General features: G+C 44.1%; 1 long non-coding RNA gene across 1 annotated transcript; it reads right to left on the bottom strand.

Annotated features, from left to right (window-relative positions):
• LOC120981620 lies at nt 1–27,872 on the bottom strand. Its single transcript, XR_005774723.1, has 3 exons — nt 27,692–27,872; nt 13,036–13,044; nt 1–14 (listed from the first exon to the last, which is right to left on the bottom strand). It is a non-coding gene; the product is annotated as an uncharacterized LOC120981620 (long non-coding RNA).

The following is a 27,872-nucleotide window of genomic DNA, read 5'->3' as shown; positions in this document are numbered from 1 at the left end:
TTTTTCAAGATGCCCTAAACAATCGGAAAGAGGCTTCATCGGAGAATATGACTTTGCCCCAGTCCTCAGCAGTCCATTCACCATACTCTCTGCAGAAGATCAATCTGTCCCTGATGTTTTTTTTGGAGAGAAGTGGCTTCTTTGCTGCCCTTCTTGACACCAGGCCATCTTCCAAAAGTCTTCGCCTCACTGTGCGTGCAGATGCGCTCACACCTGCCTGCTGCCATTCCTGAGCAAGCTCTGCACTGGTGGCACTCCGATCCCGCAGCTGAATCCTCTTTAGGAGACGATCCTGGCGCTTGCTGGACTTTCTTGGACGCCCTGAAGCCTTCTTAACAAGAATTGAACCTCTTTCCTTAAAGTTCTTGATGATCCTATAAATTGTTGATTGAGGTGCAATCTTAGTAGCCACAATATCCTTGCCTGTGAAGCCATTTTTATGCAACGCAATGATGGCTGCACGCATTCCTTTGCAGGTCACCATGGTTAACAATGGAAGAATAATGATTTCAAGCATCACCCTCCTTTTAAAATGTCAAGTCTGCCATTTTAACCCAATCAGCCTGACATAATGATCTCCAGCCTTGTGCTCGTCAACATTCTCACCTGAGTTAACAAGCCGATTACTGAAATGATCTCAGCAGGTCCTTTAATGACAGCAATGAAATGCAGCGGAAAGTTTTTTTTGGGATTAAGTTAATTTTCATGGCAAAGAAGGACTATGCAATACATCTGATCACTCTTCATAACATTCTGGAGTATATGCAAATTGCTATTATAAAAACTTAAGCAGCAACGTTTCCAATTTCCAATATTTATGTAATTCTCAGAACTTTTGGCCATGACTGTACATTGTAATTTTTACGTAGACAGTGTCCACTTCTGCCAGTGACCTTACCAGGGCCACATCTGAAGTGTAACGTGTGCGCTTCAAAAATTTATCTGTGACATACAATGTCATTTTTCTGTAGACGGTGTCCGCTTCTGACAGTGACCTTACCAGGGCCACATCTGCAGTGTAACGTGTGCGCTTCAAATATTTATCTGTAACATACAGTGTATTTTGTCAGCTTTCAAACCATACTCCCCCCGGAACCCAAAGACTTTGGTTTCCCAGAAGCAGCTCGGCGGGTCATGTGAATAACGCCACCGGATCGTCGGTCATCATCGTTTATGGTCGGAACTATGACGGTACCTGATCGTCTTCGAACCTTCGACTTTTGTTTTTGATTAATGAAAACATTCTTGGCAAAAGGTCTTGCGCCGTTCCAAGAATTTCACCTCTAGTGGCGCAATACTGAAGCCCCCGTCCGTCCCTTTTAATCATGGCCCCAGTTCCGAAAAGCAACAAAATAGAACCGGAGTCCTATTCCATTATTCATAGCTGGAGTATTCAGGCGACCTCAACCATAATGTTTTAGAGGGTCAGCTCAGCAGCAGGCCCTCGCATATAATTTTTTAGAGGGTCAGTTCACCTGTAGGCCCTCACCTACAATCTTTTAGAGGGTCAGCTCAGCAGCAGGCCCTCACCTACAATCTTTTACAGGGTCAGCTCATCTGCAGGCCCTCACCTAATTATACCTTATAGGTAATTTGCGTGCATGCTGCCTTGCTTGGATGTGGTAGCCGTAGCTGTTTCTTAGGCTCCCTCTTCGGAATCGACAACTGATTCCCCCTTACCCGTTGTCACCGTGGTTGGTGCTTAAAATAACATCGAAAGTTGATAGGGCAGACATCCGAATGGATCGTCGACATCACGGAGACGTGCGATCGGGCCCAGGTTATCTAGAGTCACCAAAGCGGCAGCAGGCACTCGTCCATAATGTTTTAGATGGTCAGATCAGCAGACCCTTTCTCTAAATGTTTTTGAGGGTCACCAGCAGGCCATCAATTATAATTTTTCAAGGCTGCGTATGATGCCCTCCTTTATGTGTAACAAAGGGTGTATTGGAGTGTCGGTTCCTTGTAACTTTTGGCAGCCCTTTCACTTAGTGCATAGGCTTTATGAGTGTAAGAGTCCTACTACATGAACAATTGTACCACAATGTGGAAGAGGCCCACCTTTATGTGATATACAGGTTGTATCGGAGTGCCTCTTCCTTGTAATTTTTGGCAGTACTTGCACTTTATGTACAAGTAAATATTAGTGTCGAGCGCGAATATTTGAATTGTGAATTTTAATTGCGAATATCGCCACTTCGAGAATTAGCAAATATTTAGAATATAGTGCTAAATATTCGTATTCACGAATAGTGTTGAATATTCTAATCGCAAATTTATCGCAAATATATTACATTGCCTATTTTTTGCAATCAAGTAAACAATGACTGGAGATCATGAATTCTCGAATTTGCTAATTTATGGTGAATATTCGGCCAAAAATTAGTGAAATATCGCGAATTTGAATATTGCCTTTGCCGCTCATCACTAGTAAATATACAGGAAAGAATGTTTCCTAACAATGTTTCCTCTAAAATCTATTGCATCTTCGGTTTTGTGCGTATTATTGTAATTCTGTAAAAGTGGTGTACTACTCGGACAACATCGTTCCCAGCAGCGACCTGAGAGTCCAAGATGCATCCATACATCCTCCTTATGCTGTTCCCAAACCATTTCGGTGGTGTTTCCATCAATTTCTGACATTTTCCTATGAACCAGGCACCCTCCCCTCTTCAGAGCAGGGGGTGCCTGGTTTAATGCTCGGGTTCTCCCATTGACTTCCATTATAGCATCCCAATGTGATCGGCCCAAGCCCCCGAGCACCTGAGCACTATGGTGCTCGATCAAAACTAATACTTATGTATAATATATGTCTCCATAAAGTCAGTTTACAGCTAAAAAAACAAAACAAAACAAACAAAAAAAAAACTTGCTTTACTTTAAATAGATATTGACTACCTCATATGCATTCCTCCAGGATACAGTATTCCTTTTTCCTTTATTCCTTTTATATTAGTGGATGGGTTTATGTGCTAGGGCTGGCAGATATATCATTCAAAAATTTGTAAGCAGGACTTACTAGGTTGGTTGCCATAATCACACATCCAAGTATTATTTTATGAACAAGACAGATTCCAATTTCCATTGCTAGCAAACAGTGGAAAATTAACTTAAAGGGAACCTGTCACCAGTTTTATGGTGTCCTAACTAAGGGCAACATAAATAAGTGACTGATTCTCTTAGCACAATGCTGGGTCACTTTCTTTAATTGACCCAGTCAATCTGCCAAAATCTTGTATTGAAAAGCTCCAGCTCATAATGATGAGTCATGAATATTCATGAGCTCCTTACTCTCCCCGCCCACCTGCTGCTGAATGACAGTTTGTTTCCATAGGAATCAGCAGCAGGTGGGCAGGGGAGTGGCTATAGCTCTGAATTAAATATACGCTGGACTCAATGACAACATGCCGGACTCCAATCAGCTCATTAGCATGCGGCATGCGGCATCTTTGTGTGTATATTATGAGATAACCATCTGTCACACCAGTAAGTGAATACATCTAAGGTACTTTTTAGTAGTTAATGATTGTATATAATTAGTTAGATTATAATCAAATATCCACATGACAGGTTCCCTTTAACCCCTTAAGGACATAGGACGTACCGGTATGCCCTATTTCCCGAGTCCTTAAGGACCAAGGACGTACCGGTACGTCCTGACTTAAAATCTGTATTCCGGCGCCCCAGGGGTTAATCGGAACGGGATTTCGGCTGAAATCATTCAGCCGGCATCCCGTAACAATGCAGGGGGGGGTCGCAGCAAACCGCAGGTCAATTCAGACCTGCGGTTTGCTGCGCTTTTTGCAGTTTCTGATCCCCGCGGGCCCTGACCGCGGGGATCAGAAACTTTAGAGTGGCTAAAATCTATATTTTTCACCCCCCCCCCTGCACCCCTGCACGATTTTATGCCGGCGGGTGGTGCGGGGGGGGGGGGGGTGTCGCAGGCGGTGGGGGCGTTGCGGGAGGCGGGCGGTGCGGCAGGCGGGATCGCGATCCCCCGCCCGCCTCCCCATGAACGATCGTTGGCTTCTAGTGGGTTATACCAGGGTGCCAGCACATTGCTGGCACCCTGGTATAAACGGCTGACATCTGTGCAGATGTCAGCCGTTTAACCCTTTCCATACCGCGGTCCGTACGGACCGCTGTATGGAAAAAGTTAACTGTCATCGGTCAGGGAGCTCCCTCCCTCTCCATCGGGGGGCTGCTGTGCCTTTGCAGCCCCCGGATGGAGAGGGAGAGAGCCCCCCGACAGCCCCCAGAGAGCCCCCCTCAGCTCGTGCTTACCCTTCCCCGTCTGCGAAGTTCTGAGCAGACGGGGAAGGTTCCCATGGCAACAGGACGCCTGCTCAGGCGTCCTGCTGTCCATGGTGCTGAACAGATCTGTGCTAAAAGCATAGATCTGTTCAGTGTAAGTAAAATACAGTACAGAACAATATATATTGTACTGTACTGTATTATACAGACATCAGACCCACTGGATCTTCAAGAACCAAGTGGGTCTGGGTCACAAAAATGTAAAAAAAAGTGAAAAAAGTTAAGATAAAAAAAAAAACATTTATCACTTAATAAAAATAAAAAAAATAAAATACACTACACATATTAGGTATCGCCGCGTCCGTAACGACCTGATCTATAAAACGGTCATGTTACTTTCCCCGCACGGTGAACGCCATAAAAATAAAAAAATAAAAACTATGAGAAAATTGAAATTTTGCCCACCTTACTTCCCAAAAAAGGTAATAAAAGTGATCAAAAAAGTTGCATGTACGCCAAAATAGTACCAATCAAACCGTCATCTCATCCCGCAAAAAATGAGACCCTACCCAAGATAATCGCCCAAAAACTGAAAAAACTATGGCTCTTAGACTATGGAAACACTAAAACATGATTTTTTTTGTTTCAAAAATGAAATCATTGTGTAAAACTTACATAAATAAAAAAAAAGTATACATATTAGGTATCGCCGCGTCCGTATCGACCGGCTCTATAAAAATATCACATGATCTAACCCCTCAGGTGACCACCGTAAAAAAATAAAAACAAAAACGGTGTAAAAAAAGCCATTTTTTGCCATCTTACGTCACAAAAAGTGTAATAGCGAGCGATCAAAAAGTCATATGCACCCCAAAATAGTGCCAATCAAACCGTCATCTCATCCCGCAAAAAATGAGACCCTACTCAAGATAATCGCCCAAAAACTGAAAAAACTATGGCTCTTAGACTATGGAGACACTAAAACATTTTTTTGGTTTTAAAAATGAAGTTATTGTATAAAACTTACATAAATAAAAAAAAATAGTATACATATTAGGTATCGCCGCATCCGTGACAACCTGCTCTATAAAATTACCACATGATAAAACCTGTCAGATGAATGTTGTAAATAACAAAAAAAAAAAAAACGTGCCAAAAAAGCTATTTCTTGTTACCTTGCTGCACAAAAAGTGTAATATAGAGCAACCAAAAATCATATGTACCCTAAACTAGTACCAACAAAACTGCCACCCTATCCCGTAGTTTCTAAAATGGAGTCACTTTTTTGGAGTTTCTACTCTAGGGGTGCATCAGGGGGGCTTCAAATGGGACATGGTGTCAAAAAACCAGTCCAGCAAAATCTGCCTTCCAAAAACCGTATGGCATTCCTTTCCTTCTGCGCCCTGCCGTGTGCCCGTACAGCGGTTTACGACCACATATGGGGTGTTTCTGTAAACTACAGAATAAGGGCCATAAATAATGAGTTTTGTTTGGCTGTTAACCCTTGCTTTGTAACTGGAAAAAAAATATTAAAATGGAAAATCTGCCAAAAATGTAAAATTTTGAAATTGTGTCTCTATTTTCTATTAAATCTTGTGCAACACCTAAAGGGTTAACAAAGTTTTTAAAATCAGTTTTGAATAGCTTGAGGGGTGTAGTTTCTTATATGGGGTCACTTTTATGGAATTTCTAATCTAGGGATGCATCAGGGGGGCTTCAAATAGGACAAGGTGTCAAAAAACCAGTCCAGCAAAACCTGCCTTCCAAAAACCAAACGGCGCACCTTTCACTCTACGCCCCGCTGTGTGGCCATACAGTAGTTTACGGCCAGATATCGGGTGTTTCTGTAAACAGCAGAGTCAGGGCAATAAAGATACAGTCTTGTTTGGCTGTTAACCCTTGCTCTGTTAGTGGAAAAAATGGGTTAAAATTGAAAATTAGGCAAAAAAATGAAATTCTCAAATTTCATCCCCATTTGCCAATAACTCTTGTGCAACACCTAAAGGGTTAACGACGTATGTAAAATCAGTTTTGAATACCTTGAGGGGTGTAGTTTCTTAGATGGGGTCACTTTTAGGGAGTTTCTCCTCTAGGAGTGCATCAGGGGGCTTCAAATGGGACATGGTGTCAAAAAACCAGTCCATAAAAAACAGCCTTCCAAAAACCATACGGCGCACCTTTCACTCTACGCCCCGCTGTGTGGCCGTACAGTAGTTTACGGCCACATATTGGGTGTTTCTGTAAACGGCAGAGTCAGGGCAATAAAGATACAATCTTGTTTGGCTGTTAACCCTTGCTTTGTTAGTGGAAAAAATGGGTTAAAATTAAAAATTAGACAAAAAAATGAAATTCTCAAATTTCCTCCCCATTTGCCAATAACTCTTGTGCAACACCTAAAGGGTTAACAATGTATGCAAAATCAGTTTTGAATACCTTGAGGGGTGTAGTTTCTTAGATGGGGTCATTTTTGGGTGGTTTCTATTATGTAAGCCTCGCAAAGTGACTTCAGACCTGAACTGGTCCCTATAAATTGAGTTTTTGTAAATTTCTGAAAAATTTCAAGATTTGCTTCTAAACTTCTAAGCCTTGTAACATCCCCAAAAAATAAAATATCATTCCCAAAACAATTCAAACATGAAGTAGACATATGGGGAATGTAAAGTCATCACAATTTTTTGGGGTATTACTATGTATTACAGAAGTAGAGGAAACTGAAACTTTGAAATTTGCTAATTTTTCCAAATTTTTGGTAAATTAGGTATTTTTTTGTGCAAAAAAAATTATTTTTTTTACTTCATTTTACCAGTGTCATGAAGTACAATATGTGACGAAAAAACAATCTCAGAACGGCCTGGATAAGTCAAAGCGTTTTAAAGTTATCACCACTTAAAGGGACTCTGGTCAGATTTGCAAAAAATGGCCTGGTCCTTAAGGTGAAAATGAGCCCGGTCCTTAAGGGGTTAAGGGTGTATAGAGGAAACTGTTCTGTCCTGGGTACCTATATGCCCATTCCCACTCAATATGTTGGGGTGCAGGAAAAAATTTGTCTGTACTTGATAATTTGTGCTACTTTTCCTATACTTTTATCTATGATTGCTGTGATTATTACTGCATTTAAACATAAAAATATAGCTGAATAATACAATTTCATATTTCATTTTCATATTGTAAGAGATGATTGAAGTTATCTGTAATATTTTCCAGGACTACTGTATGTTGCCTTCACGTTTCCAGTAATTATGTGCTTGACTCACACATATATTTATCTCCTTAAAATATAATAGTATATAGTTTAATATTTATGACATTTTTTTCTCAGGAAAATTGGCCAAAATGATGTAGCCACTAACATGTCACTGAAATATGATATCGCTGTTGTTGCATTGATTACTTAAATTCTATCTACTATATATTCCTATAATATGTACAAAAATATACTGCTAGTTACCAGCACCACAGTCTGATATATGTAAATGTATATGAATGTTGTAGTTGATCTGCAGTGTCCTTGCACATCAATTTATTTTACTTCAGTTGAAAGATAAAAAAAAGAAAAAAGAAAAACTCATCTCCAGATTATTGCTATTATGTTACAAGTATTACAACAGCTTTAAATGGCTGTTTAAAATTGATTGCAGTGTTAATGGAAGAACGCAGGCTGGTTTCAGTGTTTAACAGATTGTTGAGATATCGTGTTTGGTTGTTTCAGAATTTGTGAGCTTTGCAGGCGCCTAGGAGAGGAGGAAGGGCAGGGTGACCCAAGTCTCTTTTTATTTACATTATTTGATTGGCTTTCTTGCCTTTGTCTTTTTTTCTATTCCTCTTATTTTGCTATTTGGAATTGTTTGTTAAACTGATACTCTGGAGGTATAATTTAATAGTAGAGAGAGATAACTATTTTGTTGAGAGTTAGTCCTAAACTTGACTTTTCTTTGATGCCCTAAAACCAATATGACATCATGAAATAGAATAACCAGGTTTATATTTACAAATAGCACTAGTGTTCATATTATTTTTACTTATACTTAGGTATATAGCTATGGGTAAATGCAGTTGATGGTATTAACAAACACCCTGTTTAAAAACACAATGTTCCATCAGATTTATGCTTATTAAAATAAAATAAAAGTTCCATCAATTGTTGCTTATTGGGGGTAGATGCCTACTACTGTTTAAACACACAATGGTATCAGGGGGAAAACAGTGGTTTGTTTTTAACAAGCAGTTCAAAAATAATACTGTAATGGGGAGCAGAAGGTTATCCATGTTTACACACACAAATGGTAATATTGGAAGAAAAGTGGCTTGTTCTGAACAAGCATTCAAAAATTATGTCTTAAGAAGTGTGGGGATTTGCTCTGGTAGACAGGTTAGCGGACGCAGTATAGAGGCAAGGAACCAGGTTGTAAATCAAACTTCAGTGTTTTATTCACTCCACACACTTTATTCACACCAGGCTGAATGCTCAGCCACAGAAAAGTTCACTGGCAGGCTTCCAGGTAGCCTGCACGCCTGTTTGCAGTCTTGAGCCTTCAGCACAGAGGAATCCACAGCATCACTATCAGATCCACTGATAGTGCTGACTGCTTTATAAGCCTGCCAAGACCGGACCTGGAATGTAGGGAGTAGCCACCCACCCAGCACTTTTGACTACTCCCAGTAAAGCCGAATCAGCTTTACAGCCATACTAAACAGCTGAAGTGTCAGACTGCTATCTGCAATAAGGACACTTGAGAAAAACTGGCTCTTACCTCATTCAGTCCAGAAACCTCGGTGACACATACCGACCATCAATGATGGCCCCTTGTTCCTTCCTACACAGGGGATATTCCTGCCCATGTTAATACAAAACACATGCTAGCATAGGAAAATACAGCAGCTTATTCTGAACATGCATCCAAAAATTAACAGGGGCATATGCTTGGTCATGTTAATACAGACGGTAGTATTAAAAGAAGCATTAGCTTGTTCTGAACAACACCTTTTTGGGGAACAGCAGCTGTACAATGTAGATGCAGAGCCTCACAGACAAGGCAGTGTAGGGGTAGAAGCAGTTAATTTGTGGCTGTATAGGAGTAGCAGTAGGGTGAATACCACCTGCATTGATGGCAGCAGCAATACACTATGGAACATTATGGACAGGCAGACAGCTGCTATGGCATGGACTGGCAATTAATAGGCACTGCAGCAATTACAAATCTATTCTTTGGCCTCTGCCACAGGTGTTGAAAAATTCTCACGGATCCATGCTTCATTCCTTTTCACAAATGTTATGTTTCTACACTCGCAGAGGACAATTTTGTTCACTTGGGTGTGATGCATGAGTGTAATGATATTAACTGATAAGCAGAATACCCTCTGTGACAGTACACTGGACGTTGGACAAGGCAGTATAGCGATAGCAAACTAAGCTAGTTCCAGCCACTGTCCCAATTTGTCTGGTCTGTAGTTTCCAGCTTCTCTACTATTCTTCTTGTGTATAAGTACAATATGGGCCATTCTCCAATCTTTAGGAACATCCCCTGTCAGGAGGGACTGGTTAAACAAATCAGATGAGTAGCCATCATACACTGGAGTGGATGCTACTTGGACCCATTGCCCTGTTAGACTTAAAATGTGCCAATTCACCTAAAACATTAGCCTCCACTGGGGCTGAGACTCTATAGCTAGCAGTAATGTCATGACTAGAGATCAGCAAAGTTTTCAAAAATTCAATTCAGCCACTTCGCAGGATTTCTCAATAAATTTGCTTTGTAAATAATTAATTTGTCACAAAGCACATTCAACTTTAAGGAGATTGTATCTCGGTGTAAATCACTATGAATTGCAGCATAAATAGCTAGTCCATTCTGGTACAGAAACAGTTACTGTGTGTGTCAGAATGACAGACAGGTCACATATATGGACGTGCGCATCATCGTACAGGCCACCAACAAACCTATCTAACTCCTAGCGGAAACAAAAGAAAAGCATACAGCATCCTTCAGTAAAACAAAACAATAACAACAAAAAAAGTCTTTTTTAATCCATGTTGTAGCAGTGCAAACACATGCTTTTTAAATTCATAGAGGCCTTATAGACGCACTACGACAGGACCAGTTATTTTTGCATTTTTGGTTCTTTCGATGGATCAGAAGAACTAAAAAAATAAATTGTGATGTCAACACAGCCAAACTAGTGTCCCTGTAACAGATTGGTGAGGGTGGCAACAGCATGAAGAGTCACCAAAGGGGGCCTATGACCAGTATGGAGAGGGTGGCAACAGCATGAAGAATCACAATAGTGGCCCTGGAACACAGTGGTAAGGGTTGCAGCAGCATGAAGAGTCACAATAGTGGGCTTGGAACAGAGTAGGGAGGGGGTCAACAGCAGTGGTAGTAACAGCACAAGATGGTAGCAGATCACAGTAGGAGACGATGGCGGTAGAGTCAGCATGCGTGTGGAATCAGGCAGGTGGCAGCATCACAATAGTTGCAGCAGCACATGGACAGAAGTAAAGGGTCTTTTGTCTCAATATTCAGGTGTGGCAGCACACTACAGTCAGATCATTACTGCCAGAATAATCTAGACAGTTGCATTAGGCACCGGTGTCTGGAAATTCTGATCGATCCACACCTGATTCATCTTCACAAAGGTCAGTCTCTCCACATTTTGGGTGGAAAGGCGAGTTCTCCTTGGGGTAACTATGCCCCCAGCCGCACTAAACATCCACTCTGATGCCACACTACGAGCTGGGCAAGAAAGCTTGCCCAGGGCAAACTCGGCCAGTTGCGGCCACAATTCAACTTTGGCTGCCTAGTAGTCCTGGGGATCTTGGATCTGGCATGACTGGTCTACCATAACCTGCTGGTTGAAGTTCTGCTGCATGTCCTGCTGTTGCTGGGTGGGTTCTTCACTAGGCGGCTAAAGAAAACTGTTCATCAGAGTTTAAAGACTTAAGTTGCTGCTGAAGGAGCTGGTGCTCCCTCCCTCTGGCAGTCATGGCAGTGGAACGTGAGCTCAGAGGGTCTCCCTGGTTAGACCTTTGTGAGAATGGGCAATGACGCACTTAGGCAGTAACCAACCGACTACAAAGGATGTCTTGATAGTAGTTGAGTTTTTTAAATTTCTCTCCGAAGGTGTAAAAAAAAAAAGGCCCCCATTTTGGACCAGTAGCGAGGGTCTAACATTGTGGAAAGCAAATAGTTATCCCTCTGCCAAATGGTGATAATACAGCTGTCACAACTCCGTTAGCCCAGGTGACACTGCCATGTTCTGTATAGGTGGTATGCTAGAGGACCACTCAGAATTGTGTCTGCAGTGGATGCTGAGGACAAGGTTGAGGAGGCAGAGGAGGACATTGGTGCAGAAGTCCCACAATTACAACACAGAGGCAGCATTGCCATCACCTGGTCAAGTTGCTGGTGTCCCCGGTCCGGAACTACATTTACCCAGTGGGCATGAATTGTACGAATTGTACCAGACGCCGACAGGCTCAAGAACTGTCCCACCTTCTGCTTAATATTCGTGTGCAGGGCTGGTACAGCTTTTTTAGAGAATGACGGCTTGGGACTCTCCACTTTGAAACATTCAGAGTCCACGACATGGAAAGGCAGGGATTGTCTACCAAAATATTGGCCAGGTGCACATTCATGTGTGATCGGCTACATCATTATCCACTACTTTCTGTTCGTCACTTATGTCATCCTCACCAGTCTCATGACCATATTTTTGCTCACAACACGGGTTCCCACCATCTCCTCGTCATGGCTAGTTGCACACCTAAGGGAGGACTCAGCAGACCTCTTCTCCAAGTATGTGCTGGCCTGTAGCTTCTGCCTGCCCTTGTTCCGTTAGATTTCCCTACCCGTAAGATTTCCCTACCCTTGTCACTTTCTGCTGTGATGCGGCCACACCAGACATGACGTTAAGGAGGTGTGCCGCGCGGCGCAGGTGCAAAATGACGGGGTAGGAAATTTCATACTTAGAGTTGCTGTGAACGCGCTGAGGGTAGGAAAAAATTATGGGCCACTGTGCATGCGCCGAGGTTAGGGAAAAATTACGGGCCACTGCGCAAGCGTGACTAACCGATGGGGTAGGCAAATTTCACACTTAGAGTTGCTGTGAATGCGCCCGTAATTTTTCCATATCCTCGGCACATGCGCAGTGGCACATAATTTTTTTCTACCCTCGGCGCAGCAGCCTCCCTAAACACCACGCGATGAGGGGTGACCGTCAGAACGTCAGAAGTATAAGAGCCCACCATTATCAAAACCTTCTCTTCTAGGCAGCCTCTTCTAGGAGCCTGGAGGGGGGGGGGGCACAGGCTGCCACACAAAGAGGAGGGGAATGGGGCTGCTGTGGAGGAGACACACTGCGTAGTGTCAGGGAGGTTCCCCACCTCCAGCAGCCGCTTTTCTCTCCGTCAGTGGATGGGACTGCCCATGTAGCAGCAGCAGCACTATGCCCATTTTACTTTTCCTGCTAGATACCGATGGGGTAGGCAAATTTCACACTTAGAGTTGCTGTGAACACGCCCGTAATGTTTCCCTACCCATGGCGCATGCGCACTGGCCAGTAATTTTTCCCTACCCTGACCGCTGGTGAGGCTCCCGGCGCATGCGCAGTGTCCCGGTGTCCAGCTGAGCTTCTGAACAACTCTGCTGTGAAATTTCCCTACCCCATCGTTTTGCGTCTGCATGGCGCGGCACACCTCCTTCACGTCATGTCCGGTGCGGCCACGTCACAGCAGGAAGAGTAGGGAAATCTCACGGAAAGGCAAATCTAACGGAATACCACAACCTCACTAAACTCATCCTCGCTGAAAAGCGGAGCAGAGCCAGCAACATGCATTACTTCATGAGCAGAAGGAGCAGGAAAAGAAAGAGGCAGTTGCAGGACAGGTGAGGGCACAGAGATTGTTCGGGTGCCATGTCAACTTCGATTTGCTCAACACTAGTCATGACCATACAAGTTATGAATTTGAAAGCCACCTCCTAAAAATAATGAACAAAAGTAACTATTCAAATAGTCATCTACTGTCTTGTCTCTATCAATATAGTGACTTTGCCCATTTGTAATTTTGTAATCCACAATTGTTTGCTTTTTATCATTAATATACCTGATATAAGTTTTATCCCCCTTCCCTAAAAGATTTGGCCATTTATTCTTCCTTTGATGCTTTAGCTCTATTAATAATATGTTTGGCTCTTTTTCAATGTATACAGTTCCCTATCAGCTACACTTCTGGTTTTGTTATATTGCTCAAAAGCAGCCTTCTTTTCTTTTACTACATTACTGACTTCTCTAGTAAACCATAGTGGTCTCTTCCTCCTTTTACTCTTGCTAATCTGTCTGACATATAGCTTAGTTGTCCACTGGGCATACACACCTGCTGTTGCTTTCCACCCTTTTAATTCTCCCCAATTTCCTTATAATTAGTCCTGCTACATTAGGCCCTTTCATGGGTGTAATTTTCTGCTTTTATTCTGTATATATGGACACTACACAGTACCAGTTCTCTTGTCCTGTATACTGGTTGTAGTCCTCAGTATCTGCTCTTATTCTTTATATATGGACACTCTACAGTACCACTTCTCCTATCCTATATACTGGGTGTAATCCTCAGTAGTGATGGATGAACATCGGCCAGGACGATTCGCGAATGCGATCGCGCAAACGCGATCAAATGTTCGCGAACCGCAAGTTCGCGGCTGGCCCCATTCACTTTAATGGCAGGCGAACCAGGTCATATTTGCAGCCACCAAATACTTACTAGAAGTGCACAAATCGGCCCATAACATGGACAGTGACATACCAGAGAAGGATCAATGGCAAAAATTCCCACAAAAAATATGTATTTTAACCAGGGGCCATTTTTATGCTTCTTAAAGGGAAACTCTCAAAAATGTGCCCTGCTGGAGCCTAGAAAATGTTAATTTTAGGCCACAGTAGTACAGGCCCCAAAGATTAGGCATTCACCGTACATAAATGATCAAGTGATTATGTGGCTGGAGGTATATTAGACGGTCATTGGATATCAATTTTACTGCAGGCCAGTGGAGTATAGGCCCCAAACATTAGGCATTCATCGGACAGAAAACAAGTGATTATTTGGCTGGAGGTATATTTGATGGTCATTGGCTATCAATTTTATTGCAGGCCAGTGGACTACAGGCCCAAAAAATTATTCATTCACCCTACAGAAAAGAACAATTGATAATGTAGCTGAAGGTTAATTAGGCTGTCAACCTATAACAATTTTACTGTTAGCCAGTTAGATTACAGGCCCCAAAAATTATGAATTCACCGTACAGAAAAGATCAAGTGATTATGTGGCTGGAGGTACATTAGGCGGTCACCGTATAGCAATTTTACTGTTGGCCAGTTAGATTATAGGCCCAAAAATTATGCATTCTGGACCTTGCTCTTTATGCTTTTTATACGGGAGTCCCTCTTCAAACACTGAAGCATGAAGGCCCCCATTTGCACTATATTGGAAGCGGTGGAGCGCCCTGGCTCCTGCTCATCGCCTAGGAGAATGTCGTCCTCGGTCTCCTCCCCCCATCCACGGACAACACCAGCTATCCCAGAAATATTTAAAGCCTGCTCTTCTTGCTCCTCCTCCTCCTTCTCCCCCAAGGCACCATCCTCCTCTGACTGTTCTTCAGACTCCTGCTGACTTGTCTCAGATGGAGTAGCCCCCCCTAGGAATTCATTCAGCATTGCGACTTCCTCATCTTCCTGCTCCTGCTCCTCGACGGCTTGATCAATGACACGACGCAATGCACGCTCCAGAATGAAAGTGTAAGGTACGATGTCACTGATGGCACCCTGGCTGCGACTGACCAGTTTGGTGATCTCATCTAATGGCCGCAGAAGTCTGCATGCGTCACTCATGAGCAGCCACTAGCGCCGTGAAAAAAAAACAAGCTTCCCAGAACCTGTCCTGCCACATAGTTCGTACAGGTAGTCGTTAATGGCATGTTTCTGCTGGAGCAGCCTATCAAGCATATACAAGGTGGAAATCCAGCGCATCAGGCAGTCACAAATCAGATATCTGAAAGGCAGGTGGTGTCTCCGCTGAACGTCAGCAAGGCGTAAGATCTTCTAAAATGGCCAGAGAATTTCTTTGCCTGCCGCAAGACGTCCTGGACCCCGGGTATTTGGCAACGAATCGCTGCGCGACTAAGTTCAGGATGTGTGCCATGCCCTGTTTCAGTGCTCTAAGCAGATTGGCACCATTGTCGCACACCACTTTACTAACTGTCAAATTGAGCGGGGTTAGCCACTGATCGGCCTGTGACTGCACAGCTGAAAGGAGTGCAGGACCGGTGTGGCTCTTGGCTTCCAGGTGCAACAACCGCAGCACAGCATGGCAACGTCTCGCCTGGCACATCGAATAGGTTCTGGGGAGCTGGGGGGTGCAGCGGAAGAGGTGCTAGCAGTGGAAAAGGAGGAGTCAGCAGAGGAGGAGACAGCGGATGGAGTAGGAGGAGGAGAAGAAGACCTGCATGCAATCCATTTGTGGTAACACTAAATCCACACAGGTGCCACAGGTTGCATGCTTGACAGCTTTAAGAAGGTTCACCCAGTGGGCAGTAAAAGTTATGTACCTTTCCTGCCCGAGTTTGCTAGACCACCTGTCTGTGGTCAGATGTATCTTGGCACCGACACTTTGTGCCAGAGATACATTCACTTGCCGCTGAACGTGGCCATATAGCTCTGGGAAGCCCTTATGGGAGACATATTTCCTTCCGGGGACCTTCCATTGCGGTGTGCCAATGGCCACAAATTTTCTAAAGGCCTCCGAGTCCATCAGTTTATATGGCAGTAGTTGGCTGGCTAGTAGTTTCGACAAGCCGGCAGTCAGCCGTTGGGCAAGAGGGCTATCCGGCGTCATCAACTTTTTACGTTCGAACATTTGGGCCACGGAAGCCTGCCTTTTGCCAGATGAATGGGACGATGGCACGGTGGAAGGTGAAGTGGAGGACAAATGGGAGGAGAGAGGAGAAGGAGAAGAGACAGGACTTGGAGTGCTGGGAGTGTGGCTTTGTTGGTTCTGACGGTGTTGCTCCCACTGGGCTCGGTGATGGGAGGCCAGGTGTCTTCTTAAGGCGGTTGTCCCTAGGTGAGTGTTGGGCTTACTGCGACTTATGCGTTAACAGCACAGACTGCAGATGGCAACATTATTGTCAGCAGCTGACACGTAAACAAAAAAAAAAACACACTACGGAGCCATGTACCGGCGTCCTGGGAGCGCCAGATGTGACCGTGCATGGCTCACTCCAGATACATTTTCAGTCTGTTTTTTGCACTGCGAGTTCTGCCTGCTTCTCCTTTTTCTCCTCCCTATCTGCTGCTCCTTCTTTCCCTCTGAACTATTCTCCTCTTCCTCTTTTGTGGGCACCCACGTGATGACCATCGACACGTCATCATCTTCACCTTCACCACCACTGACATTAAAGATTTCGGAGCAGGCAGCAACAGTGGGACAACCCTCCTAGGGATTATCTGGGTACTGTCGTCAGACTGATGGGTGGCGGCCGTTGCTACCTCCTCTTCTTGATCCGATGCCAAGAATGGCTGCTCATCGGTAAGGTCTGGGATTGGATGGGAAAATAATTCCTCTGACTCGAGCGGAGGGGCTATGGTGGTGGTGGTGGTGGTGTCTTTGGAGGTGCACACAGCAGAAAGTGAGGAGGGTGCTGATACAGAGGATGAGGAGGGTGCAGAAGCGGAAGGCTGAGTGAGCCACTCAACCAACTCTGGTGCATCCTTTAACATAATTGCACACACCTTCTCCAACTTCCCACTGGCAAGATGCACCTGCCCAACCCCTACCATTCCTGTGGAAGGGGCCTGCCTCTTACTCTGCCTGTCATTTTCAAAATGACCCTGTGACAAAATCCCTATAGAAGAGCAGTATTTGTGGAAGCAGGTATATAGAACCACTTAATGATTATTTGCTAAAAGCAGAGATATCAAACCCCCACTTTTTTGGGGGGCAACAGGAATATCACACCAGTTACAATTAGTTGTTCTAATATCTGTATAGCTGCGGTATCTCAGCAGAACCGCACACAACTGCTGCACGATACAAATGCTCTAAATAGAAATTATATTATAGGTAGGGATGAGCGAACCCGAACTGTATAGTTCGGGTTCGTACCGAATTTTGGGGTGTCCGTGACACGGACCCGAACCCGAACATTTTCGTAAAAGTCCGGGTTCGGGTTCGGTGTTCGGCGCTTTCTTGGCGCTTTTTGAAAGGCTGCAAAGCAGCCAATCAACAAGCGTCATACTACTTGCCCCAAGAGGCCATCACAGCCTTGCCTACTATTGGCATGGCTGTGATTGGCCAGTGCAGCATGTGACCCAGCCTCTATATAAGCTTGGGTCACGTAGCGCTGCACGTCACTCTGCTGATTCAAGCATAGGGAGAGGTTGCAGCTGCGACGTTAGGGCGAGATTAGGCAGATTAACTCCTCCAAAAGACTTAATTCTGTGATCGATCTGCAGCTGTGGATCATTGAAGTGCTATTATTGACTTGCTCACTTTTTTGAGGCTGCCCAGAGCGTTTTTAGATCACTTTTTTTCTGGGGTGATCGGCAGCCATTTTGTGACTTGTGGTGCGCCAGCACGAGCTATCACCAAGTGTATTTAACCATCGATAGTGTGGTTATTTTGTGCTATATCCTACATCAGCTGCAGGCTGAGCCTGTGTCACCGAAGTGCATTTAACCATCAACAGTCTGGTTATTTTTTGGCCATATACTACATCAGCTGCAGGCTGAGCCTGTGTCACCCAAGTGCATTTAACCATCAACAGTCTGATTATTTTTTGGCCATATACTACATCAGCTGCAGGCTGAGCCTGTGTCACCCAAGTGCATTTAACCATCAACAGTGTGGTTATTTTTTGGCCATATATTACATCAGGGGCAAGTTGAGCCTGTCACCCAGCGCCTAAAAAATAGACCTGACATTTCTATTCAACCAAATCTGCACAGTTTTAGCTGGTCAAGTTATTTGTAGTGACCGTAAAAGCAGACTTTTTGTTCTGGGTTGAAAAAGCATTCCCAAATTTGCCATTCTGAAAATAACTAGTTTGTGGTATTTGAGGCCTACTTGAAATCTATCCCAAAAAGAAAATCTTACATTGAAGGTACTGATAGTGTCATTCAGAAAAACCTAAGACACACGCTAGCGTGCTGATCGAAGTGTCATTCTGTGATTAAACCTATAACTGTCACACAGCGAAAAAAAAAACAGGTCTCACAACTCTATTCAACCAAATCTGCACAGTTTTAGCTGGTCAAGTTATTTGTAGTGACCGCAAAAGCAGACTTTTTGTTCTGGGTTGAAAAAGCATTCCCAAATTTGCCATTCTGAAAATAACTAGTTTGTGGTATTTGAGGCCTACTTGAAATCTATCCCAAAAAGAAAATCTTACATTGAAGGTATTGATAGTGTCATTCAGAAAAACCTAAGACACACGCTAGCGTGCTGATAGAAGTGTCATTCTGTGATTAAACCTATACCTGTCACACAGCGCAAAAAAAAACAGGCCTCACATCTCTATTTAACCAAATCTGTACTATTTTAGCTGGTCAAGTTATTTGTAGTGACCGTAAAAGCACACTTTTTGTTCTGGGTTGAAAAACCATTCCCAAATTTGCCATTCTCAAAATAACTAGTTTCTGGTATTTGAGGCCTACTTGAAATCTATCCCAAAAAGGATATCTTACATTGAAGGTACTGATAGTGTCATTCAGAAAAACCTAAGACACACGCTACCGTGCAGATAGAAGTCTGATTCTGAGATTAAACCTTAACCTGTCACACAGTGCAAAAAAAAACAGGTCTCCCATTTCTATTCAAGCAAATCTGTACTGTTTAATCTGGTCAAGTTATTTGTAGCGACTGTAAAAGCCCTATTTTTTTCTGGGTTGAAAAACTATTCCCAAATTTGCCATTCTCAAAATAACTAGTTTCTGGTATTTGAGGCCTACTTGAAATCTATCCCAAAAAGGATATCTTACATTGAAGGTACTGATAGTGTCATTCAGAAAAACCTAAGACACACGCTACCGTGCAGATAGAAGTCTGATTCTGTGATTAAACCTTAACCTGTCACACAGTGCAAAAAAAAAACAGGTCTCACATTTCTATTCAATGGTCTGCCGGGTGTTCACTCCAAGGTCATGGAAGTCACGCCTGTGGCCACCCCGTTCTCCAAGGGATATGTCCTGAAATCCAGCTGAAAGCTGCAGAACATCAGTCGGAGGTCTCTCCACTACTGGCGGGCCTCTCTGGCGCCCTCTTCCCACAAGCAAAGGCTCGGCTGGTGGCTGCTGGGGTCTTTCAATGCGTCTAGGTTCTTGAGCCTCTTGCTCCTGTCCAGGCTGTCCTTGGCTGGGCTGCCCCCTGGCACGTGCTCTTCCGCGGGCTCTGGCTCGTCCACTCATCTTCTATTCCTGAGAGGATATAAACCGCTAATAAGGTCAATCTGCCGCCTAGCAGCTCCGCCGTGGCACAATTACCTCAGAACTCGCACACTGGTGACTTTAGGTATCTTCACTGGTCACTTTGAGCAGAATGATGACATCCGAGTCACGGCACCAAATGTAACCCTCTTTTCCTTGCACCATCTGCGACACCTCCAGCTTTCACACTCACTCGGTCACCAGCTCCTCCAGGCATAAACTCCAAGTGGACTCTAAGGGACGACACTCAGGTCTTCTGTGGTTTAAAGCTTTATTGAGGTGTAGTGCACTTGGCTGGAGCCTGTAATACAACAGGGAAACACTACCACTATGTGGTATACAGCCAGGTCACCAGCCCACCTATATCATAACAGGCAGTCATTATATTACATTCCCACATACATGTTACAGGATATAACAAAGCATACAGAAAAATGAACAAGAGAAAATCATTTACAAAGATATTGCAGCAGGGTGACCTGGAATACAGCATGTCTTGCAGCCATTTTAGGAAGAACACATGTCTCTTTAACTGTACATCATCTACTCAGCCTAGCATGTGCTGCAGGGTTTAAAGGCTGCTAAAAAAACATACAGTCACCTCTTTACATTCTACAGAACTATTATGGGTATATATTATAACTTTTTACAATAGATAAATGAACTTTAGCTTTAGAGAACTTAGACAGAGATCCTACCTCCTTCACAGTAAATGTCTGCACTGAGGAGACCAAACCAAGTAGCAGAATACACAGGGGGCTTTCTGGAAGAGTCCACTGTAAAGACTCTGTCTGTTAAAACTTTCCTCAGTTATCTAATAGCACATTTGAAGAGGTTTATTTAGCATGTCCTGACTCTCTGCTAACAGCTTATGAATATATGGAACTATATTTAACAAGTGATCATTGCTGCAGCTCCTGTATATTGGTATGACCCTATTGCAAACCTGCAGACTGGATATTTGGTGAAACTTCATGTGGTTCATATCGACTGTACTACACCACTGACTTGGTGCCTGGGCCTAAATGTGTGACAGTGGCCTGTTCTAGTGGTGGGTGACGTGAAGCCTGATTCTCTGCTATGACATGAAGACTGATTCTGCGCTGACATAAGGCCAGATTCTCTGTTACGGGACCTCTCTCCTCTGCCTGGGTGCCTGGGCCTAAATGTGTGACAGTGGCCTGTTCCAGTGGTGGGTGACGTGAAGCCTGATTCTCTGCTATGACATGAAGACAGATTCTGTGCTGACATAAGGCCAGATTCTCTGTTACGGGACCTCTCTCCTCTGCCTGGGTGCCGGGGCCTAAATGTGTGACAGTGGCCTGTTCCAGTGGTGGGTGACGTGATGCCTGATTCTCTGCTATGACATGAAGACAGATTCTGTGCTGACATAAGGCCAGATTCTCTGTTACAGGACCTCTCTCCTCTGTCTGGGTGCCGGGGCCTAAATGTGTGACAGTGGCCTGTTCCAGTGGTGGGTGACGTGATGCCTGATTCTCTGCTATGACATGAAGACAGATTCTGCGCTGACATAAGGCCAGATTCTCTGTTACGGGACCTCTCTCCTCTGCCTGGGTGCCTGGGCCTAAATGTGTGACAGTGGCCTGTTCCAGTGGTGGGTGACGTGATGCCTGATTCTCTGCTATGACATGAAGACAGATTCTGTGCTGACATAAGGCCAGATTCTCTGTTACAGGACCTCTCTCCTCTGTCTGGGTGCCGGGGCCTAAATGTGTGACAGTGGCCTGTTCCAGTGGTGGGTGACGTGATCCCTGATTCTCTGCTATGACATGAAGACAGATTCTGCGCTGACATAAGGCCAGATTCTCTGTTACGGGACCTCTCTCCTCTGCCTGGGCCTAAATGTGTGACAGTGGCCTGTTCCAGTGGTGGGTGACGTGATGCCTGATTCTCTGCTATGACATGAAGACAGATTCTGCGCTGACATAAGGCCAGATTCTCTGTTACGGGACCTCTCTCCTCTGCCTGGGTGCCTGGGCCTAAATGTGTGACAGTGGCCTGTTCCAGTGGTGGGTGACGTGAAGCCTGATTCTCTGCTATGACACGAAGACAGATTCTGTGCTGACATAAGGCCAGATTCTCTGTTACAGGACCTCTCTCCTCTGTCTGGGTGCCGGGGCCTAAATGTGTGACAGTGGCCTGTTCCAGTGGTGGGTGACGTGAGGCCTGATTCTCTGCTATGACATGAAGACAGATTCTGTGCTGACATAAGGCCAGATTCTCTGTTACGGGACCTCTCTCCTCTGCCTGGGTGCCTGGGCCTAAATGTGTGACAGTGGCCTGTTCCAGTGGTGGGTGACGTGAAGCCTGATTCTCTGCTATGACATGAATACAGATTCTGCGCTGACATAAGGCCAGATTCTCTGTTACGGGACCGCTCTCCTCTGTCTGGGTGCCGGGGCCTAAATGTGTGACAGTGGCCTGTTCCAGTGGTGGGTGACGTGAAGCCTGATTCTCTGCTATGACATGAAGACAGATTCTGCGCTGACATAAGGCCAGATTCTCTGTTACGGGACCGCTCTCTTCTGTCTGGGTGCCGGGGCCTAAATGTGTGACAGTGGCCTGTTCCAGTGGTGGGTGACGTGAAGCCTGATTCTCTGCTATGACATGAAGACTGATTCTGCGCTGACATAAGGCCAGATTCTCTGTTACGGGACCGCTCTCCTCTGTCTGGGTGCCGGGGCCTAAATGTGTGACAGTGGCCTGTTCCAGTGGTGGGTGACGTGAAGCCTGATTCTCTGCTATGACATGAAGACTGATTCTGCGCTGACATGAAGCCAGATTCTCTGCTATGGCATGAAGAGACTGATTCTCTGCTGACATGAAGCCAGATTCTTTGCTATGGCATGAAGAGACTGATTCTCTGCTGACGTGAAGCCAGATTCTCTGCTATGGGACCTCTGTCCAATTGATATTGGTTCATTTTTATTTTTTTTATTTTAATTTTAATTCATTTCCCTATCCACATTTGTTTGCAGGGGATTTACCTACATGTTGCTGACTTTTGCAGCCCTCTAGCTCTTTCCTGGGCTGTTTTACAGCCTTTTTAGTGCCCAAAAGTTCGGGTCCCCATTGACTTCAATGGGGTTCGGGTTCGGGACGAAGTTCGGTTCGCGTTCGGATCCCGAACCCGAACATTTACGGGAAGTTCGGCCGAACTTCTCGAACCCGAACATCCAGGTGTTCGCTCAACTCTAATTATAGGTATAACACACCCCTGCCTCAATCATTTGTATTGTCGGGCAACTGGTATATCACACCAGTTGCAATTAGTTGTTCCAATAGCTTTTGTCCCTCTGTATAGCTGCGGTATATCAGCAAAACCACACAGAGCTGCTGCACAATACAAATGCACTATTTAGAAATTATATTATAGATATATTTCACCCCTGCCTCAATCAGTTTTTTTGGGGGGAAACTAGTATATCACACCAGTTGCAATTAGTTGTTCTAATAGCGTTTGTCCCTAAGAGAAGCTGCGGTATCTCAGCAGAACCGCACACAACTGCTGCACAATACAAATGCACTAAATAGAAATTATATTATAGGTATATCACACCCCTGCCTCAATCAGTTTTTTTGGCGGGAAACTGGTATATCACACCAGTTGCAATTAGTTGTTCCAATAGAGTTTGTCCCTATGTATAGCTGCGGTAGCTCAGAAGAACCGCACACAACTGCTGCACAATACAAATGCACTAAATAAAAATTATATTATAGGTATATCACACCCCTGCCTCAAGCATTTGTATTGGCGGGCAACTGTTATATCACACCAGTTGCAATTAGTTGCTCCGAATGCGTTTGTCCCTCTTTATAGCTGCGGTATATCAGCAGAACTGCACACAACTTCCGCACAATACACATGCACTATATAGAAATTATATTATAGGTATATTACACCCCTGCCTCATTCAGTTTTTTTGGGGGGCAACTGGTATATAGCACCAGTTGCAATTAGTTGTTCCAATAGCATTTGTGCCTCATTATAGCTGCGGTATCGCAGCAGAACCGCACACAACTGCTACACAATACAAATGCACTATATAGAAAGTATATTATAGGTATATCACACACCTGCCTCAATCAGTTTTTTGAGGGGCAACTGGTATATCACACCAGTTGCAATTAGTTGTTCTAATAGCGTTTGTCCCTATGTATAGTTGCATTATCTCAGCAGAACCGCACACAAATGCTGCACAATACAAGTGCCCTAAATAGAAATTATATTATCGGTATATCACACCCCTGCCTCGATCAGTTTTTTGGGCGGGCAACTGGTAGATCACACCTGTTGCAATTAGTTGTTCCAATAGCATTTGTCCCTCTGTATAGCTGCGGTATATCAGCAGTACCGCACACAACTGCTACACAATACAAATGCACTATATCGAAATTATATTATAGGTATATCACACCCCTGCTTCAATCAGTTTTTTGGGGGGGCAATTGGTATATCACACCAGTTGCAATTAGTTGTTCTAATACCGTTTGTCCCTCTGTATAGCTGTGGTATCTCAGCAGAACTGCACACAAATGCTGCACAATACAAATGCACTATATAGAAATGATATTATAGGTATATCACACCCCTGCTTCAATCAGTTTTTTTGGGGGGCAATTGGTATATCACACCCATTGCAATTAGTTGTTTCAATAGAGTTTGTCCCTCTATATAGCTGCGGTATCTCAGCAGAACCGCACACAAATGCTGCACAATACAAATCTACTATACAGAAAGTATATTATAGGTATATCACACCCCTGCTTCAATCAGTTTTTTTGGGGGGCAATTGGTATATCACACCAGTTGCAATTAGTTGTTCCAATAGCGTTTGTTCCTCGGTATACCTGCGGTATCTCAGCATAACCGCACACAACTACTGCACAATACAAATGCACTATATAGAAATTATATTATAGGTATATCACACCCCTGCCTCAATTAGTTTTTTTGGGGGGCAACTGGTAGTGATGGACAAACATCTGCTGGGATGATTTGAGAACGCGATCGCACGAACACGATCGAATGTTCCCGAATCACAGGTTCGCGGTGGGTCCCATTCATTTTAATGGCAGACGAACCTGAAAAACCTCCAGGTCATATTTGCAGCCACAAAATACTTACTAGATGTGCACACATACTCCCACAACATGGACACTGACATACCAGAAGTATTAAGCGAATCTGCAATCTACAAGCATTATTTTTTATATGCTAAATTTCTGCAAAGTATTAATCGCAAGAGGACATGCGCTAGGAAGGCGTGGCCTACAGCAACTTGTTTGCCCTGACTAGAAATTACATGGATGCGATGGTTGGAACCAAGTTCAGCGACGAAGAGGAAGAACTCCTGGTGACTGTAAGTAATCTTACATTAAAGTAGTGTATTTGAGAACATTTCACCTGCATGTCTGAACAATCGCTTTACATGCATAAAGAGTGTTATAAAAAAAATCGCCAGTGCGACCTTCTGCGATTCTAATTTTTCTTAAGTGCACTCAACTTCACATTTTATAAGGTCTCACTAGATATTAGTGATTGTTGCACTTAGTATTCCTGTGACATCACACCCACTATGTTAGTAGCATATTTGTATGGAAAGCAGAGAAATATATTTCACATGTACATTGCACATCCATTGTCATGCCGCACACTATATACCACACACACACACTATATACCGCATGCACACAGACACACACTATATACCGCACACACACACAGAGTCTATAGATTATAGTTTGTGTCCTGTTGGTCAGGGCTCAGGAGAAGCTTTCTTTGTCAGACCGCCAGTATTTGCTGGTTCATTTAGAGTTACCCAGGGTGCATCCCGGGGAGGCGAACCAGCTGTACACCCCATACCGTAATGTCACTTCACTAGACAGGTACATCTCTGCTTAGCTGGACAATATCTGATAGCTCCGACCCCACCCACATACAGTCGTAATACAATCCCATCTTCTAACCGTAACAGTAAGGCCTCATGCACACGCGCGTGTTTTTTCACAACTACGGACCATAAAAACCCAGGCTGCTGTCCTTCAGAGTGGACTAGCGCACAGTATCATTGGTTGCTAACTCGTTATGACACCGTGCGCTTCTTGCCGCCACCACTGTACAGTAATACACTTGTATAGATCATACAAGTGTATCACAGTACAGCGGTGGTGGCCGGAAGCGCAAGGCGTCATTGCAACCAATGACGCCGTTCGCTCGTACACTCTGCAGGACGGGTTTGTACGGTCCGTATTTGTGAAAAAACACGCCCGTGTGCAGGCGGCCTAAATCTAATATTTCTACTTTAAAGACTTAAATACTTTTTGCAGTTTACTTGAGTAAATTATTTTCAATACTATTATTGTTAAAAATTGGGATTATATGCTTGCATTTTTATCTTGCAGTGGATGATGGGGCGGGGATACGACCGCACCCAGTCCCATGGCGAGAAGCAGCGGATTGTGCAGGAGCTGGCATTTGACATCTGGCGCAAAACGGGTCTCAAACACTGACGTCTGGCCATCATTAAAAAATGGTCAGACATGAAGCAAAGACACCCCCGGTTTCTAAAAAGAATCCGGGATGAAAAATGCCAAGGTAGATGCGTAAATAACTTCTATATGTTTTGCCAACACTCTGTAATGTATACAGTGCTAAGCAAAAGTATTCACCCCCCTTGACTTCGTTCTTTTTTTTTGTTGTCTCACATCCTGGCATTAACATGGATTGTTTGAGGATTTGCATCATTTAATTTGTAGAACATTTCCACAACTTAGAACTTTTTTTCAATTGGTTAATTGTAAAGTATACAACTAATAGGACAAAATAACAGAAAAGGTCAATGTGCATAACTATTCACCCCCTAAAGTCAATACTTTGTAGAGCCACCTTTTGCAGCAATCACAGCTCTAAGTCGCTTTGGATAAGTCTCTATGAGCAGTTGCCACATCTTACCACTGGAATTTTTGCCCATTCCTCCTTGCAATACTGATTCTGCTCCTTCCAATTGGATGGTTTGCGCTTGTGAACAGCAATCTTTAAGTCTGACCACAGATTTTCTATTGGATTGAGATCCGGGCTGTGACTAGGCCATTCCAACACATTTATATGTTTACCCTTAAACCCCTCAAGTGTTGCTTTAACCGTGTGTTTGGGGGCATTGTCCTGCTGAAAGGTGAACCTCCGTCCTAGCCTCAAATCACGCACAGAGTGGGACAAGTTTTTCTCAAGAATATCCCTGTCCATGTTTCCCTCAACTCTGACCAGTTTCCCAGTCCCGGCTGCTAAAAAACATCCCCACAGCAAGATGCTTCCACCACCATGTTTCATTGTGGGGATGGTGTTCTTTGGGTGATGTGATGTGTTGGCTTTGTGCCAGACAAGTGACGAACTGAACCATCACTGGGTCTGCAGAAAAAGCCAGAGGGCTAGCCTCCTTCCTACGGGCTATGGACCCAGTACTATGGAGACCCCCACTCTGACCTATTTGAGTTAGAGTGAACTATAAGTCATGATTTTTTGGTTGAGTTTATAGGCCACATCTTTCCTATTCCCCATTAAAGTTGCATGGTTTGAATCCATAAACGCAATAAGGGTTAACTCTGCTCTGAGACTCCCAATGAATGTGTTAGTTTATTTGTCCCTTTGTTCTATTGTGTTAGTGATGGGAGTAAGAAGTAGCCGACTCTGGTGTAGAGAAGTAGATCATCCTATGATACATTCAGGAGATAATCCCATTACATAGGTCTCCTCTCTCCCTATTGTTTCATCAAGACACTGTGGAGGGGATGTCTTTTTGCATGATGTTATTTTTTGATTGAGTTATGCGGCATAAAGCTGGCAGCCACTGCAATTATATATAGATCCCTCCATATTGGAATTTCTTTCTATATAATGTTGTTAAGATTTCTGAGTTGTTTCTCTTAAATCTGAACATTCTGTAATTACAGAAGTTCCTATTCCCTCCATTCGGAGAACGCGATCGGCGGAGGCCGTGAAGGTGTTGGAGGTTGAGGAGGAAGAGGAGGAGGAGGCTGGACCCTCCCAGCCTATTGAGCCACCCCCACCAGATGTGGGAGAAGTGAAGGAGGTGGAGGTGGAAAGTGCTGGACCCTCCAGCACCGCCCCA

The sequence above is a fragment of the Bufo bufo genome, chromosome 11 (genome assembly GCF_905171765.1).
Source record: "Bufo bufo chromosome 11, aBufBuf1.1, whole genome shotgun sequence".
In the NCBI taxonomy this organism is placed as follows: Eukaryota; Metazoa; Chordata; class Amphibia; order Anura; family Bufonidae; genus Bufo; species Bufo bufo.
This window is presented reverse-complemented; position numbering and strand designations above follow the sequence as displayed.